Source organism: Artemia franciscana, chromosome 10, assembly GCF_032884065.1.
Source record: "Artemia franciscana chromosome 10, ASM3288406v1, whole genome shotgun sequence".
Classification (NCBI taxonomy): Eukaryota; Metazoa; Arthropoda; class Branchiopoda; order Anostraca; family Artemiidae; genus Artemia; species Artemia franciscana.
Genome location: NC_088872.1, coordinates 35,804,704 through 35,824,317, shown reverse-complemented (window position 1 = coordinate 35,824,317; position 19,614 = coordinate 35,804,704). Strand labels below are relative to the sequence as shown.

Genomic DNA, 19,614 nt, shown 5'->3' with positions numbered 1-19,614 from the left:
CTTCGCTGTTTGCTATACCTTCGATGCGCCCAAGTCCCCTATGGGGGCCAGACATAGCTGCTAGGCTTTCTGCACAGTTTGATGATTTTGTGGGTTATAATAATTTTTTTGCTTATCTCTTATCCAAAATCATTCTATAATGCTAAATAAAACAAATTGCGAAAAAAAAACAACGAAAAATGTCAGTAAAATTTTATGTACAGCCTAGTGCTATTATCATTCTCCATTAGGAGGGTATGGGGTACAGTTTTAACGGTGATGGCTATTATATTTTGAAAGATCATTGAACAGGGAAGTGAATGATATGGTTCTTTTGTTTTCTATATTTATTATGTCTGTCTATTTATATAATATTTCTGTCTATTTTAAATCAGAATATGCTCGACGAGAAAATTTCCGACCACCCAGAACTATAAATAGTAGTGCTCGATACTCGATAGTTACACAATTATTATCCTTTTAGATCTGTAAATATGTTCAGTTGTTTTTACGAGAGCCTCAGGTTCTTCCATAGGAGCCTTGGATTCTAAGGATTTTTTCTGGTATTTTCTTTAAAAAAAAATGAATAACTTTTATAAGTAAAATCGTTCTCGGTTCGATTTTATTTATTCTTTTGTTGTCTAAATGTGGTTGCTTTGTTTGCCTGTGCCTCCAATTTTAGTGTATGTGAGCAGAATACTGTTGTTTCCGAGATGTGACATTTTACACCACTTCTTGTATAAATTATTCCCAATATCCATTACTATATGTAAACAATGGTCAAGGTTTGTTACTTGCAGTCCCTCCCTGGGAGCTCTGGGGGATTGAATCGTCCCCAAAAACATAGTTATTAGGTTTTTCGACTATGCTGAACAAAATTTGTAAACATTTTTTAGTAAATTGTCAGTAATGAATGGAAATATCTTGGGAGAAAAATATTTCCTTTAGGTCTTTTTTTTAATGATAAGACTGATGCCTATCAAAATTTGTGAAGGGCGGGACAAATTTTAATCCGTGAAAATTTTTAAAAGATCATTTTCAAAATTGTTGCTGGTGTTTCAGTAATTACACTGTACTTTAGGGTTATTTTTCCATTTTTATGGCACTTGGTATTAACCAAGTGCCATATAGCAATCGCAAATTCTGTTGGTGTGTCGGTCTGTCTGTCGGTCCCGGTTTTGCTACTTTAGGCACTTCCAGGTAAGCTAGGACGATTAAGTTTGGCAGGCGTATCAGGGGCCAGAACAGATTATATTAGAAACAGTCGTTTTCCCGATTTGACCATCTTTTAATTCGGAAAAAATAGAAAAATTGAAGTATTTTTAACTTATGAACGGTTGATCAGATCTTAATGAAATTTGATGTTTGGAAGGATATCATGTCCCAGACCTTTTATTTTAAATCCTGACTGGATCTGGTGACATTCGGGGGGGGGGGGGGGGGCTGGGAGGGGGAAACCTAAAAATTTGGAAAACACTTAGAGTGGAGGGATCGGGATGAAACTTGGTGGGAAAAATATGCACAAGTCCTAGATACATGATTGACATAACCGGAACGGATCCGCTCTCTTTGGGGTCGTTGGGGGGGGGGGGTAATTCTTAAAAATTAGAAAAAACGAAGTATTTTTAACTTACGAACGGGTGATCGGATCTCAATGAAATTTGATATTTAGAAGGATATCGTGTCTCAGAGCTCTTATTTTAAATCCTGACCGGATCTGGTGACATTGGGGAGGGGGAGTTGGGAGGGGGAACCTAAAATCTTGGAAAATACTTAAAGTGGAGGGATCGGGATGAAACTTGGTGGGAAAAATAAGCACAAATCCTAGATACATGATTGACATAAACGAAACGGATCCGCTCTCTTTGGGGTAGTTGGGGGAGGGGGTAATTCTGAAAAATTCGAAAAAATGAGGTATTTATAGCTTACGAACAGGTGATCGTATGTCAATGAAATTTGATATTTAGAAAGATATCGTGTCTCAAAGTTCTTATTTAAAATCCCGACCGGATTTGGTGACATTGGGGGGAGTTTGGGGTGGGGGAACCTAAAATCATGGAAAACGCTTAGATTGGAGGGACCAGGATGAAACTTGGTGGGAAAAATAAGCAGAAGTCTTAGATACGTTATTTACATAATTGGAACGGATCCGCTCTCTTGGGGGGAGGGGTTAAATTCTGAAAAATTAGAAACGTATGTTTAACTTACGAAGGAGTGATCAGATCTTCTTGAAACTTCATATTTAGTAGGACCTCGTAACTCAGATCTCTTAATTCAAATCTCAACCGGATCTAGCGTCATTTGGGGGGGGGCAGTCGTGGGGGGATCAGGAAATCAGAAAATACTTAAAGCGGAGAGATCAGGATGAAACTGGATGGGAAGAATAAAAACCTGTGTAAGATACGTGACTGACATAACCGGACCGGATCTGCTCTCTTTGGTGGAGTTGGGGAGGGGGGATTTTGAAAATTGAGGTATTTATAACTTACGAAAGGGTGACTAGACCTTAATGAAATTTAATATTTAGAAGGATCTTGTGCTCTAAAGCTCTAATTTTAAATTCCGGCCAGATCCTTTGACATTGGGGGGAGTTGGACGGGGAAACCGGAATTCTTGAAAACCATGAAAATTGGGGTATTTTTATCTTACGAATAGGTGATCGGATCTTGATGAATATTGATATTTAGAAGGAATTCATGTCTCAGAGCTCTTATTTCAAATCCCGACCAGATCTCTTGACATTGGGGGGAGTTGGAGGGGGAAATCTTGGAAAACACTTGGAGTGGAGGAATCGGGATGAAGCTTGGTGGATAGAATAAGCAAATGTCCTTGATACGTGATTGACGTAACCGTACTGGATTTGCTCTCTTTGGGGGAGTTGGGGGGAGGGGTTCAGTGATTTGGCGAGTTTGGTGCTTCTGGACATGCTAGGACGATGAAAATTGGCAGGCGTGTCAGGGAGCTGCACAAATTGACTTGATAAAGTCGTTTTCCCAGATTCGACCATCTTGGGGGCTAAAGGGAGAGGAAAAATTGGAAAAAATGAGGTATTTATAACTTACGAGTGGGTGATCGGATCTTAATGAATTTTGATATTTAGAAGGACATCGTGACTCAGAGCTCTTATTTTAAATTCTGTCCGGCATTAAGCCTCTGATTTTCCTTTTAAATCAATCTATTGATTCTTCGAATTTTGTTAGAGCTTATACCATATGAGCTCTTGGCCCTTAGCTGTTCTTGCCTCGACACAAGTGCTATATGAGCTCTTAGCTCTTGTTTAGATGGGAATCTGAAAAAATTACACAGAAGTTGTCTTCCGTCTATCAGGGTGTTCGGGGTATACATTTTCGGAGGGGGGTGGAGGGTACACTGAATGTTATTTTATGTCTGAAATTCCTCTCACAAATTGAAGTTTGGTCTCCTAGTACTGCTTATTAAAACTGAAAACCATTGAAAAAGAGTATAGGGTGATATCGCTTATATGTGCATGCAGTTTTGTAACCTTTCAGCTATGCTGAACAAGTGGATATCTCAAAATTTTGATCAAACGGTTTTTGAAAGAAAAGGGACGTTTGAGTGGGGCTGGTTGCCCTCCAATTATTTTGGTCACATAAAAAAGAACACTATAAACTTCAATTTCCGTTCAAGTGAGCCCTCTCCTGATGTTTTAAGACTATTCGTTCGGTACGGTCATCCCTGAGAAAAAACACATCCGTGATCTTTTTTCTGGTAAAAAATTAAAAATTTTACATTTTTGCAGATAAGAGCTTGAAACCTCTATAGAATAGGAAGTTATTCGTGCTTATTAGGTATTTCAATTGCAAACAAGAGAATTTGGTGAATTAATTGAGTGTCGGTTCGATATTAGAAGTAAAAAGTAAAACCATTAAACAATTCCCAGAGGATGTAGTCCACCCCCTTACTCCCTAACGACTTCAGTTATCAATCTTTTATCAATTTAACCTATCTAGTTATATTACAAATATTATTATGATAAGTACCAAGTCCAATTTTCTTTTTCAATAACTTCCTTTTTTCATTCTGAAAATTATATTTAATGTGTAGCTATTTTCTTTTTTTCAATAACTCCATTTCTGATCCATTTGCTGATGTAGAGGGTCTAATAATATCCAGTCCGCTTTCAAAGGTTTCAGAAAAAAATAAATCTAATTTGGAAGTGATTGATTATTGAGAAAAAAAAACCTAAACATAAAGAAAAAAATTGACCTGAGAAAAGCTTGTGAAATAGGAAATATAGAACATATTTGCAATTTTGCAATTAACTAGGTTCGCTTATAATCTTGATGATAACGCTTTGAGGTCTATATCTGATATAGTGTGAAATCGGAAGTTTCGAAGGCGGTATATTTGCATAAATACTAATTTAACACATATTGGGAGGCCTAATGGACCACTTATTTTCTTTCTTTTTTTTTCTATTAGTTAGCTTCCTGTGTGATTTGTTTGATCGAATAATGAATCTATGGGCAATAACTTGAAAAATCACCAGATTTAGAAAAAACCTAGAAATACCTTAAAAATCCAGGAGATTTTAAAAATCCAAAAATCACTTAATGAAAAAACCTTCCCCTAACAGACCTCGAAAATCCCTAATATAGGGGGGAAATCTCTAAAATGGAAACACTGGACACAATGCTATCAATCTCAAGAAAGATGTTTTGAAATAGATAGCGCTGATGCATCCACTGTTGGGACCATTACATAATGTTCCAATTTGCGTTAAAACGAAAAAATATAGTGCACTATGTTTGCTATAATATTTTTCACCACAACTAATGAGATTTCAATATATTATTCTTATTTATAATTGATATGTTATTCTACATAAGTTATAACTCTTGCTCGAATACTTGTCCCAACGGCTTATTCCTTCGGATACGCTATAAAATTATGGAAAACCCCAAAATAACTCCGGGTTTTACTAGTCAAGTAAACTTTTTCTGTGTGTGTTTTACCTGGTATGTAATTACTAAATAAATGGGGCTTGGAAAACGGAATTTGAAGTTGGCCGCTCTTCAAATCAGGATCTGAAATTACAAATTATTGACTTTCCCCTCTATGCATAGCATGTTCAAATTTACAAGTTTAAATTCTATCATGCAATTCAGTTTTTTTACCAAAATTTTTGTACCAAAAAATGTTGACATATACTTTGATCTGCTCATCAAGAACTATTGATTGCCGTCGAAAAAAAAAATTCTATTTGTCTTTGTTCAAAAGTTGATTTTTTTTTGCCGTAGGCCAACTTTCCAATGTCACCACTTAGAAAGGAGCAAAGGATAAGCTCCAATTTCTTTAGCAATGATAGAACTTTTAAAGTTTAAGAGGTATATCTGATAAAATTTCTCTACCTCAATCCCAAGTCCGAAAAAACAAATGATAAACCCAGCCAAAATCACGGCATCACTTTCGGACCCGTGGGAAAATGCCGCTTTTTTGCTTCTGTAAATTTTTCTATTTATCACTCAAAGAAGATATATTCGTTCCCTCTTTTGAGAGGGTAATTATTTGACAATATATGTAAATTGTTAAAAATTTGTTTCAAAAAATCATCATTTTAGGTCAAATGCTCGTCAATTGGCTATTGAGTGAATTGGATGAAGTAAATTATCAGACTTTCTCTTGTGCAACTGGAAGTTCCACAGCCCATTATTAATTTCTACACTATGCTTTTGCATGCTGGGGCTATAAGACATGTTGAGGACGGTAACATCAACGGGGTGGATATGGACTTTGAGGTATGGAGCTTACTGGTTTATCACGACCCCGAAATATCTAGTATCTAAAGGTAGCTTGGTTTAATTTTACGTTAATTACAAAAATAAAGAAATGTTGTAGTTTCATTTAATGTGAAAACTTTTTTCTGCTTTTTAATTCATATTTTTTTAATTGACAGTGGAACGAGAAATTGAAATAAACCCCAAGAGGAATAGAAAATTAGGCATCGGGTCAGCTATGATCTGTTTTCAGCGGTTGAAAAAATACCGACAAAATGGCGCCCTTAATAAACGAGCAATTACAATGCAAAATAGGCTCTTCAAAACTGCACAATTCCGCTAGACTTTGGCCGCAGAATATTAAGGCCGGACGCTCCTCCAAAAATTATACTGCCTGTTAGTTCTTTTTCAATCGCGGCATATCACACAAATACTCAAGGTTATCAGATTTCACTGCCGTCATTAAACTCAAGGGGTTTCTCACTGAAAATTACGACTAATGTATATTCATTCTTCGTAATTCGACAAGTAAATAGGAATATTTATTTGGAAAAGAACTATTATTCGAGGAGAAAATTAGAGAAATTATTATTCGAGATTTTTTTTTTGGAGGAGGGGGGTTCAGGTCTTACGAAAGAAATACCAGGAAAACACAGGAAAATTAAACATTTCGCTGACAAATTAAGCATTATACAAATTTAAGGTGGGTGAATCCCTCGCCTGCGTGTGTGCCTGTGATCTGGTCATCATTATTTGCCAGGAGACGCGGTATAAAATTGTGGAAATTACAAATAAAAAGTACATATTTTCGGGTTTTTACTTCATGCAGACCTATTTAGAAAAATATAATTTAAATAATTGCTCGCAGCGAAGTGACAAATTTATTTCATTTTATCAAAAAGTTCGTGGTAACGAACTGTACTAAGGAGCGACCCGGCTCAATAGTAACCAAAACTCTAAAAAACGGATTTTTGATACCAATAGCTACATGAACAAAATCGCATTTTAATGCTGACTTTAAATATATGAGATACCTATCTAAAATTACGAGTCTAAGAAAAATTGCCTTATTTTAGAAAATAGAGGGAAACACCCGATAAAAGTAATAAAACCAAAATTACACCCATCCGAATCAGCCTATCAGGGAACCCTACCGTGGAAGTGTTAAGCTTCTATCAGCAAAAATATGGATTTTTTTTTCCAGGGGTGATTATATCGAACCAGTTGTCTTAGAATGTTGCGAGCGGACTCATTCCAACGGAAATGAAGTTATATACAAGTGAATTATATATAAAAAATGAAGTATATAGTACCCTTTTTAAGTGATCTAAAAAATTGGAGGGCACCTAGGCCTCCTCCCACGCTAATTATTTTCCTACAGTCACCCGATTAAAATTGTGAGATAGCCATTTTATTCAGCATAGTCGAAAAACCTTATAACTGTTTCTTTGGGGACGACTTATTCCACCAGAATCCCCGTGGAAGGGTCTACAAGTTACAAACTTTGATCAGTGTTTATATAGTAATGGTTATTGGGAAATGTACAGACGTTTTCAGGAGGATTTTTGGTTGGGGGGGGGGGGGTTGAGAACAGGGGGTTATGTTGGGGGAACTTTCCATGGAGGAATTTGTCATGGGGAAGAAAATTTCCATGAAGGGAGCGCAGGATTTTCTAGCCTCATTTCAAAATAGAACAATACAAAAATAAATATGAAACAGTTTTTTCAACTGAAAGTAAGGAGCAGCATTAAAATTTAACACTAACAGAATACAGAAGTTCGTTACGTAAGCTAACTCGTAAGTTACGTAGATCTTTTACTAGCAAAAACGTTCGTAAAATATTAAAAGTTCTAGTTCTAGTTGCCTTTTTAAGTAACCAAAACATTGGAGGGCAACTAAGCCTCCTCCCCTGCTCCTTTTTTCTCAAAGTGATTCTATCAAAATTATGAGAAAGCCATATAAATATGAAATTTCGTTTTAATTATTCATCTGTGGAGAGCCAAAATCAAAACATGCATTAGTTCAAAAACGTTCAGATATTAAATAAAAAAAAGACATGTTTTTAACTGAAAGCAAGGAGCAACATTAAAACTTAAAACGAATGTGAAAGGGGCTGCTCCCTCCTCAACGCCCCGCTCTTTACGCTAAAGTTTTACTCTTTCTCTCAATTCTACTTTTTAAAACAGTAAAAAACTTTAGCGTAAAAAGCGGGGCGTTGAGGAGGGAGCAGCCCCTTTCATATACGAAGTGATTTCTGATCGTTTAAGTTTTAATTTCGCTCCTTACTTTCAGTTAAAAAAAAACTTGTTTTTTTTTATTTAGCTTATCCATACGGGTTCATTAAAAAATATTCTAAAGTTCGATTGTTGCTTGAGTATTTGTATATCTGAATTTGTATTCGGATAAGACTGTAATGACACATGATAACTACCCATACCTAGCACAGTTGGATTTATATAAACGGTTCTCGTATCTCCATACTTCTTGGCAACCTTCCGTCGACAATTTCTGGTAACAGTGCCTCAAAATAAAATTTTTGTAGATTTGGCAGCATTTTGTTAGACCAGAATTCACGTTCACGACCAATCTTTTCATAATATAATTCCTCTTCCCCTAAAAATATTACAAAGTATACAAAATCAATGTCACAAGATTCCAATTGCATGTGAACTTGGTAATAGTAGTCATGTGTTCTTTTCAGCTTTATTTCACTATTAACTTTCTTTTCTAGACATGTATTTTTTTTAAGCGCTATCCACTCTTCCAATGTAAGCCCTTTTGCTGTCAAAGGGCACTTCACCTCCAAAAGAGCCTTCTCACCCGAAGGAAAAATTGCTATCCCGTCCGGACTGGCCCCTAGAAACCCATATTCCTTGTGAATGAAAAGCCCAGCAGAGTTCAGAATGCAACCCATTTTCTTTGCAAAAGCTGCAATAGCTACAGGCTCATACATCTGACCATGCTCCATTGCCTTTGTTTGGCGGTTTCTGGGATACAGCAGCTGCCGAACTAATGAGCCCACAGTCTTCAACCGCCTTTTACAAACAGCACCAGCTACATAAGCTGTAATTCTGTTTTTTCTGTATTCTATCCATCTATTATCGATAGAATTTCTCTGAAGCCTAGTGGCTTTTTCGATACTGAGGATATCTGTTGCAGTGCATTGGAGACGAGTCAAAAAATCTGTTTTTGCAATTTCGAGCGCACTGCAATCAAGATCCGGAGCAGTTGCGTTCGAGCCGTAGTTTTTGTCTGCTCCGGTTGGCTCCCTGATTTCTTTTGAAGGGAGTTTTGTGGAAGCATTAGTGAAAAGGCGCTTTTTAGCAGACAGTTTTTTTTACGTCGAGCAGTAGTCATGGCCCGCTGTTGTGCAAGTTTTTTCAACTGCCTACTTGGTGTAGATCCTACAGTTCTTCGAAATATTTCAAGGCGAGCTGAGTGACCTTTCGTAAATCGGATTCCTGCTGCTTTAACACGGGTGGTATATCGCGCACTTTGGCTAACCATGATGTTTTTGCCACCTATAAGCCTTGCAACTATGCTCATAAAATATTCTGCCAGGTTGCTCGTGTGGTTTCCTATCAGTAGACGAGCCCTTCTGGTCAGCGTATCAAAGGCTGAATACACATGGCTGAGAAAGATGTTGCTAGGGGTGTCTTCGGGATTGACCTGTAGAATTTTCCCGGAGAACGAGCAGCGTGTAGGACAAAATCTATGGTCGCCACGGAAAAAATGTAGAGGAATTGCCTTCAGCGCACTGATGAGATCCTTCACGCTTTTCTTCTCTGTGGTGGCACATATAATTGCATTTCTGGCAAAATCACACATTTTCTTTATTATTGCGGCACTAAGAAATCTTCTGCATTCGGCATTTTCATGCTGCTTCTTATATAGTCTGTTTTTCAAGCATTTGCACGCATGATTAGCACACTCAATTTTTTCTACATTTCTGCCATATGGTACCCTTGCTATAATTTCAGAATGGGTACTTGAATCGCCGTCGGCAACAAATCGAGTATATCTTAGATTGTGCATGGATGTTGCTATTCGGAATGCGTCAACTAATATATCTGACTCCATACCTGTACTGGGCCCCTGCCAGTTCATAAAACATGTATGTTCAGGAACAGATCTATTTACTTGATGCCTGTATTTCACGCAAGTACAGCAATATTTGTTCCTAATTCCTAGATTTAAGAGTTTCTTCGAATAGAAACCTATCACCACTCCACAGCCTGAGAGTGCACGATATCTATTCCCATAACTTCGTGTACACCAGCTTCCATCAACTATAACACATGTCTCTACAGCTCCATTTGGGTGAATTTTCTCACCTGCTTCCAGTGCCATCCTTCGCTCGGTTTTCCCATTTTCGATAAGATAGTCATAGAGAACTTTTTCCAATTCTACGCAAATTTCTTTCTCAAATTTCGTAAAGACTTTTTGAGACGGGGTATTTATTCCAATGGTAGAGAAAAGTTCTTGAACCTGGGCGTGAGTCATTCCACCATTTATTGCACCAACCACTACCTCTTTGTTGACACTTACTGTTCCTGTTTCTGTTTTGTGTTTCTTTCTGATAGTATTCACACTATCAAAATCAGTCCTTTTCCGTTTTTTGACTACGGTTTTCGTTGTCTTTTTTTTAAGCCTTCTAGGAGCAAGGGGTTTTTCTGTGTGAATTGTGGCTTCCTCATGACATGATTCGCATTTGAAGATGAGTCTTGAGCGCAATCCAGCTCTATGTTCTTTAGAAAACATCATATTTGAAACCAAATTGATGTCTTGGCACCTGTAAATAAAATGCTAATTGGTTGTGAGGAAGTAAAATAGTAAAGTAGCGATTTTATTGTTTTGGTAGAAAGGAAAGTGCTATAGCTTCAAAAAGGATAGGTAGTATGTAGAGTAGTGAGCGATGTAGGGTAATTAAAATATGAAATAAAATATTAAATATAGCTAGAAATGGGCGAGAAGTGGAAATTATACGATCTAACCGAAAGTTTGTTGTATTTCATTGTCAGATTAAACCACCCAATTTTATTTATGTATGTAACCAAGCCAAAAACTGTCCTGGAACTACCAATCAGGAAAGCCAAGTATTTCAAAACTTTACAAAATCCTTTGGGGCATGACAGGAAATGCCCTCTAAACAGACCCGTGTCGATTTACCAAATTCCAACGGAAATTACTAACCAAATTCCAAGAAAAATTAAGTCTCACTTGACTCCCTAAAATCAAATTCAAAGTAAAAATCCGTGCCCCAAATTCAGTTGCATCTCAACTATCATTTAAATTTTTATTCGAGTAATTCACAAAGTTCTTATTAGTACGATTAAAAATACCAATATGCTTTTATGAGTTAGGAGGATCAAATTAGCTAGTTTATTTCTCAAATCCTTTAAAGCCTTTGCAGACATTCTTTCAGAACCTTTATCCGTACTTTTTAATGATTAGATAAAAAAACAAGCATTTTAAATGAAAGTAAGGAGCAACATTAAAACTTAGAACGAACAGAAATTATCCCGTATATGAAAGAGGCTGTTTCCTCCTCAACGCCCCACTCTTTACGCTAAAGTTTGACTCTTTCTTTTAACTCTACTTTTTAAAACAGTAAAAAATTTAGCGTAAAGAGCGGGGCGTTGATGAGGAAGCAGCCCCTTTCATATACGAAGTAATTTCTGTTCGTTTTAAGTTTTGATGTCGCTTCTTACTTCTGTTAAAAAAACTGTTTTTTTTTTTTATTTAATTTCTGAACGTTTTTGAATCAATGCATGTTTTGATTTTGGCTCTCCGCAGATGAATAATTAAACCGAAATTTTAATATTTATTTTTTTGTCTAAAGTGCTTTCTCATAGTTTTGATCGAATTATTTTGAGAAAAAATGGAGCGGGGGAGGATGCCTAGTTGCCGTCCGATTTTTTGGTTACTTAAAAAGGCAACTAAAAATTTTAATTTTTTACGAATCTTTTTATTAGTAAAAGATATACGTAACTTACAAATTAGCTTACGTAACTAACTTCCGTATTCTCATGTTTTTATTACGTATACGAAGGGGCTCACCCCCTCGTTAGTACCTCGCTCTTTACATTAAAGCTTAAATTTTGTCCCAATTTCTTAAGAATGACCCCTGAATCACAAAAGCCGTAGAATAAATAGTTGAAATTACTAAAAATACTTTAGCGTAAAGAGCGAGGTATTAGGTGGAGGTGAGCCTATCGTATGCTTAATAATTTCTGTTCGTTTTAAGTTTTAATGCTTCTCCTTACTTTCAGTTGAAAAAAGCTTTTTCATATTTATTTTTTCATTATTTTTTTTTTAAATAATACTAGAAAATCCTGGGCTCCCTTCATGAAAATTTTCTTCCCCCATGACAAATTCCTCCAAGGAAAGTTCCCCCAACATATCCCCCTCTTCTTCGAGTAACGAGTTTGGAAAATAAGGGGAAACACCCCTAAACGTCATAGTATATTTTTTTTATTTTTCAAATTGGCAAGTTTTTTTTTTTTTTTTAAATGGAGAGTTGTGAGACAGAGTCAAACTTTAGCGCAGAAAGCAAGGCGTTGAGAAGGGAACAGCCCCTATCATATACGGAGTAATTTCTGTTCGTTTTAAGTTTTAATGTTGCTCCTTACTTTCAGTTAAAAAAACTTGTTTTTTTTTTTATTTATTTCAGAATAGCGCGACTCATTTTTTCCGCCGATTGATTAGCTTTCGTCATAAATTAATACAGAAGTAAAAAGTGGGGCTATTTCAAAATGTAATGGGGAAATATATAATGGGCTATAAACTGTCGCTTAAAGAGGGGCGAGGGGTGGGGTATAGCGAAGCATTCGCTCTTAGGAATAGTATAAGTAGCTACTTATGGTTGTTTTAAGTTCTTTTCTGAATTTTTAGGCCTTCCTTCAAATGTGCCCCTCTCCTTATTTTTTACCAAAAATATAATTTAAAAGATCTACTGTTTAATACTGTAAAAACTTTAGCGTAAAGAGCGGGGCGTTGAGGAGGGAACAGCCCCTTTCATATACTGGGTAATTTCTGTTCGTTTTAAGTTTTAATGTTACTCCTTCCTTTCATTTAAAAAAAATCGTTTTTTATTTAATTTCTGAATGTTTTTTTAGTTAATCCATGTTTTGATTTCGGCTCTGCGCAGATGAATAATTAAAACGAAATTTGAATTTTTATTTTTTTGGCTAAACGGCTTTCTCATAATTTTGATCGAACGATTTTGAGAAAAATGAGTGGGGAAGGAGGCCCAGCTGCTCTCCAATTTTTTGCTACTTAAAAAGGCAACTAGAGCTTTTAGTTTTTTACGATTGTTTTCATTAGTAAAAATATACGTAACTTACGAATTAGCTTACCTAACGAACTTCTATATTCGCAGGTATTTATTACGTATATAAGGGGGGCTCGCCCACTTGTCAATACCTCGCTCATTACACTAAAGCTTAAATTTTGTCCTAAATCCTTAAGAATGACCCCTGAATCACAAAGGCCGTAGAATAAATAATTGAAATTACGGAAAAATACTTTAGCGTAAAGAGTGAGAGATTAGGAGGAAATGAACCCCTTATATGTGTAATATTTTTTGTTCTTTTTAAGTTTTACCGCTGGTCCTTACTTTCAGTTGAAAACACTTTTTCATATTTATTTTTTCATTGTTTTTTTAAATCATGCTAGATAATCCTGCCCCCTCCCATTCATGGAAAATTTTCCTAACATAATCTCCTCTTCTCAACCCCTCCTTCCAACCAAAAAATCCCACTGAAAACGTCTGTACACTTCCCAATAATCATTACTATGTGCAAACACTGGTCAAAGTTTTTAACTTGCAGCTTCTCCCATGGGGACTTTGGGGGAGTAAGTCGTCCTGAAAGACATAGTTATAAGGTTTTTCAACTATGCTGAATAAAATGGCTATATCAGGATTTTGATGGCGCTAGAACTTTTCATTTCCATTTGAATGAGCCCTCTCGCAAAATTTTAAGACCACTGGGTCGGTACAATCACCCTTGGAAAAAAGAATTAAATAAATAAACACGCATCTGGGATTTGTGTTTTGGCAAAATATACAAAATTCTACATTCTTGTAGATAGGAGCTTGAAACTTGTACAATAAGGTTCTGTGATACGCTGAATCTGATGGTGTTACTTTCTTAACTTTCTGTTTTGGGATGAAAATATCTTTAAAAGTTATCGAACGTTCTTTCTCTATAGCAGAAAAGACAATTATCAAGAATTAATAAGGTACAAGTTGTATTAATTGCAACCCAGAATAATTCCCCATCCTAATAATTTTGATAGCAGTAAATCAATGACGTAAAATGAAAGACAAAGAAAAAACTTACATGTGGCGAATCACGAGCTTTTCATAATTCTTAAAAAGGTAAGGCAGATCCACAATCCAGCGTGAGCTTTTTAGAAGGTCTGACCCCAAATTTCTTCCAGAAGTGATAACTTTCAACACAAAAGGGGAATTTGTTCCAATTCCTTCGGAACTTGATTCGTCGTGAACCGAAGCATCCGTTAAGTCTTCTAACATATATTTTGGTAAACGCGGTCTGCCTCTAGCCCGATAATTTAATTTCAACTTTTCACGATGGGCCTGGACATTTGGCAAATGGAGCCCTCGTATATTTCTTTTTTTCCCATGTTACTGTGGTCAATAACAAGAACTATATAAGAACTTTATTAGGGTTTTGACCATTTTTATCGGGGTTCACTTACTAAAGGGTTGAATTTTTTCTTGGAAAGGCCTTCGACTTGAGACTGGTCATTTGACTGCTTTAGTATGGGTAATTTTTATTGGGGTTTATTTACCAAGGGGTGGGATTGTTTCTTGGAAAGGCCTTGGACTTGAGACTGGTCATTGACTGCTTTTGTAGTTTGCTTTGGTAGTTCTACAGCAAGACTCGGGTTTTTCTATAACAAATTTAAATATTCTGGGGACATTTTGTTTCGTTCATTAGTTATTTTGTTTTATTCATTAGTTATTAATTAGCTTGTTTTATATATTTTTAATTCTTATTTCAGTACGAAGATTATGCAAAATTGTACTTATACTACAATACATAAATTTGTCCTGAATTTATTTTAATTAAACCAAAACGATAGATCAATCTTTTTAAAATAAAACCATTGCTTCTTATTCGGCCCTTGTGCTGTGTTCAATTTATCTCTAGGATTAGACGCAGCTTATCCTTAATTATTTATACAATACAATTTTCTTATATATTCATTAACCGGCAGTTTGGTGTCTGCACCTTACTTCTTCTCTAGACTCATTTTAAACAGGTTAGAACTAAATAATGCTTGACTGAATCGCTCCTGAACAATCCGAGTGGTTAGCCCCTTGGTGTAATTTTTGCATTCTTAGATGTTCCGATTACAGCTCAATCTAACCTTTTGAGGGGAAATTTTGATTTCGGAACACAAATATGTAAAGTATTTGAAGGGACTGCAGCCAGGAGGTATATATTATAGAAAAAAGCTTCTTATTGATGAATAGAAAATTTTTTGCTCTATTTTTTGATACCCCACAACAACAATGTCAAGCATAGCAATCTAGAATGCAAACCCGAAACAGGTTTTATAATTATTTTGGAATTATAAAAAAAATAATTGTCGGCTTTAAGATTTGATTATGCCAAAATATTCACCAGATTTTTTTTACTTCTATTGACATAAAAACCACCAAAATCACTAATTCAGGAACGTCAGGCAAACTCCAAATGTTTAACATGGGAGGTATAGGAAGATTCTTTGCGAGTCCGTCCAGCCTTAAAACCGATTGATTCTTAGACAAAAGATAAAGCAGTTAGGGACAATGCATATAATAACCCGTTTTTCTATTTCTAGAAAAAGAACTAAAAACATGAAGAATAGAATAATTGAATATGAGAACGCTGATAACTTAGGTTCTTCATTAGATCTTAATCATCAGTGTTGTAATTTTTTCAAAATCCTGGGGGGGGGATGGGCTTAAGGTTGGAGCCAATTCTTCCAAATCCAGTGAAAATGACAGTGTAAAAAGAAAAATTAGCCATAAAGTACCATAAAGGCAACGATATACTAAAGAAAACTGACTTATTTCTCTGGATGCTTGAATTATAGGATGCTAGGAGTTATCTGGATGCTAGGAGTTGGGGTAAACTGGGATCTGGAGGAGGCAGTTGCTCCCCCCTGGTCCATAGCAAATTACGCCCCTGTTAAACATGTAATATCTTTTGAAACATTATGTTGCATACTTATTGATTCTAAACTCAATTCTAAACTCAAACGGGATAAGTGTAGTGGGACAAGTAGCTAACGTGGTTAAGTCATCAGGATATCAGTGTCATCTAGTATTGGGTGACACTTGACATTTTTCCAAGCTTTGGAATAACTCCATAAAGGCAAGGATATAATAAGGAAACTGACCTGTTTCTCTGGATGCATGAATTATGCAGGCTTATCTTAGTTATTACAAGATTATTAGTAAAAAATAAATTTCAGCTGGGAGGAGAAGGCAAACTAGGGCTGGAGGAGACAGTTGCCCTCCCCCTGGCTCATAGCAAATTACGCCCCTGTTAAACATGTAATATCTTTTGAAACATTATTCAGATAATTTTCACTATCACACGAAATTTTGACTTAATAAATTACTTACTTGGAATTGACTTTTCTTCCTCGATATTGACTAAAAAGAGAATCTATAATAGAGAAATATCAAATTTTAGTCGCAAACTTAAGCACTATTGTTCGTTTCTTTAAATAATTAGAAAATTACTTACTTGGAATCAGATTTTCTTCCTTCATGCTGACTTAAAAGAGAACCTGAAAAAGAGAAATAGCAAATATTAGTCATAAGCTAAAGCACAGTTGTTTCTTCCTTACATAATTATAAATTGCTAACATAAAATTGAATTTTCTTCCTCTGTGTTCACTCAAAAAAAAGTGAAAAAGAGAAATTGAACATTAAACCTAAGCTAAATGAAAATATTTTTTTTAAATCTCACCGCGTTTCTACGGCCTCATTTTGTTCTACTTAAAGTCTTAGCATTTTATTGAAAACAATAAGGCTTAAGAAGGCTGAAGATGGTGGTTTAAGAAGACTTCTATATACAGCGCTTTATTGATGATTATCCAGCATTATGGAACTATCCCAGCTCTGGTTATTATCAAAAGTAACTTCCTTAGAAACCCAGAATGCTGAAGTGTTTCCTATTTGGAAAACACTTGTTAGGTTTTTTGTGAAATCCGTCTTATTTTAGTTCAAAGAAATGTTGCAAGTTAAGGCTTGAGATTTAGCTTAAAATGACATAGTTTGTTAAAATTCAGAATAATTATTTCATTCTGCTAAATTTTTTAACAGTAAAGTTTTGAATAAGTGCAAAGAGGACCTTCGGATGAAAATTTCCAAACTTCAAGATTGGAACCTGGATTTAAAAAAAGGATAGGATAGGTCAATGGTCTGACGTCCAGTCCGACACATTTAAATCATAAATTATTTGCTCTCTTTTGTGGAATAAGAAGATTTAAACCTAAGCATAAAAAAATGTGTTTACTAAGTAGCAATTGCTAAAAGATAGTCTGGAACTTCGTATTTTTTGCCAGAAGATCTATCACGGGTGCGTGTTTATTTGTTTGTTTTTCTGACGTACCACGTTACACCCGGACTTGCCTATTGTATTCCTCTGTAAGAGGAGGGATAATATGTTAAAACACTAATGGGGATTGAGTTAAAATTTTAGGCATCTGGAAAGGGGTATAAAACATGATGCTGTAAGTATGAAGAAAGCATGAACTACTTTAAGATTAGATTTAGAGTAGATAGATTTTTTTTATTCTTAAGTTGATTGTTATTAACTTGGATATCATTTGTGAAATAGATATTCAGATCGGATGCTGACGAAACAGAAATATGTATTTTTCTTATTTTTCTCTTACATTCTCTTATTTATTAATAAAAAAATTGCAGATGTTAGACAAAACTGAAACGGAATATGGCAATTTTTCAGGAGGGAAGAGAATTTCCGTGAAGGGGTCGCAGTATTTTCTAGCATCATTTATAAAAGACAATGAGAAAATATTTTTTTTCAACTGGAAGTAATGATCAACATTAAGACTTAAAACGGACATAAAATATTACTTATATAATAGGGTTCGTCTCTTCCACAATACCTTGCTCTTTACGCTAAAGTATTTTTAGTAACTCTAACTAGTTATCCTACGGACTTAGTGATTCAAGGGTCATTCTGAAAGATTTGGGACAAAATTCAAGCTTTAGTGTAAAGAACGAGGTATTGACGAGGGGGCAAACCCCTCATATACGTAATAAAAATAAACAAATATATAAGTTCGTTACATAAGCTAATTCGCAATGTATGTATGTTTATTACTAACAAAAACGTTTGTAAAAAAAATAAAACAAATCTAGTTGTATTTTTAAGTAACCAAAAATTGGGAGGTAACTAGGCCTCCTCTCCCACCCCCTTTTTTTTAGCGAAATCGTCCGATCAAAACTATGAGAAAGCCATTTAGCTTGTAATTAACATAAAAATTGTTTCTCCAGACTAAACATCCGTATGATATATGGGTAGATTATTGCAAATATATCGTGCGAAGAATACGTTATCGTGCGATTATATATATCGTGTTATATATATCGTATATTAATATATCGTGCGAAGAATACGGCAGAATATGCTTCAATCTTTATGAAGAAAACACGAACTACTTTAAATTTCATAGATTAGATAGATTTTTTTTTATTCTTAAGTTGTTTGATATTCAGATCGTATGCTCACGAAACAAAAATATGTATTCTCTTATTTTCTCTTATATTCTCTTATTTATTTAAAAAAAAAAAAATGCAGATGTCAGACAAAACTGAAAAGGAATATGGGCGTAATTTTAACAGCATTTTACTTAGAAGGCAAAACAGCCCCCTTTGAAGAGGATATTTTGTACAAAGGACTTAAGCTGTCTAACAAAATGTCCAAAACGGAAAAACAATGGCAAGAAAGACATCACATTGTTATTCTATGCTTCAAAGCTTGAAAAAGTTATCTGTGTTTTGAAATAGATGGCGCTCTTGTATTTGCCATGGTCTAACTTGTGCTAAAAGGAAAACATGTAACATGTTGGCTTAAAAATAAAAACTAAATGAAACAAATTTATTTTTCACCACAACTAATGATTTTGAATAAATATATTATTTTATGAATAGATGCGAATAGCGTTTCTTTGTATGAATCGTTGTATTTTTTTTTATTGATTAATTGTTTCTAATTTTCAGTTATCTGTAGGAATTAAATAAAAAACAACAAGTTTTTTCAACTGAAAGTAAGGAGCGACATTAAAACTTAAAACGAACAGAAATTACTTCGTATATGAAAGGGGCTGCTTCCTCATCAACGCCCCGCTCTTTACGCTAAAGTTTGACTCTTTCTCTCAACTCTTCTTTTTAAAACAGTAAAAAACTTAAAAAGGTCACTTAAAAAGGGCACTAGAACTTTTTATTTCTGTTAGAATGAGCCCTCTCGCAACATTCTAGGACAACTGGGTCCGTACGATCACCCTTGGAAAAAAAAAAAAAAAAAAAAAAAAAAAAAAAAAAAAAAAAAAAAAAAAAAAAAAAACACGCATCCGTGACCTGCCTTCTGGCAAAAAGTACAAATTCCACATTTTTGTAGATAGGAGCTTGAAACTTCTACAGCAGGGTTCTCTGATGCGCTGAATCTGATGGTGTAATTTTCGTTAAGATTCATTTACTTTTAGGGGGTGTTTCCCCCTATTTTCTAAAATAACACACATTTTCTCAGGCCCGTAACTTTTGGTGCGTAAGACTAAACTTGATGAAACTTATATATTTAAAATCAGCATTAAAATGCGATTCTTTTGATGTAGCTATTGGTAT

General features: G+C 35.2%; 1 long non-coding RNA gene across 3 annotated transcripts in view; it reads left to right on the top strand.

The window, feature by feature from the left end:
* The window catches only part of LOC136032139 (uncharacterized), a 171,088-nt gene that overhangs the window by 4,437 nt on the left and 147,037 nt on the right, over positions 1-19,614 (top strand). For 2 of the 3 annotated variants that reach the window (XR_010618663.1, XR_010618661.1), the window contains exon 2: positions 5,562-5,788. This is a non-coding gene — a long non-coding RNA (uncharacterized LOC136032139). The remainder of the gene's footprint in view (positions 1-5,561; positions 5,789-19,614) is intronic. The other variant, XR_010618662.1, reaches the window with a different exon arrangement.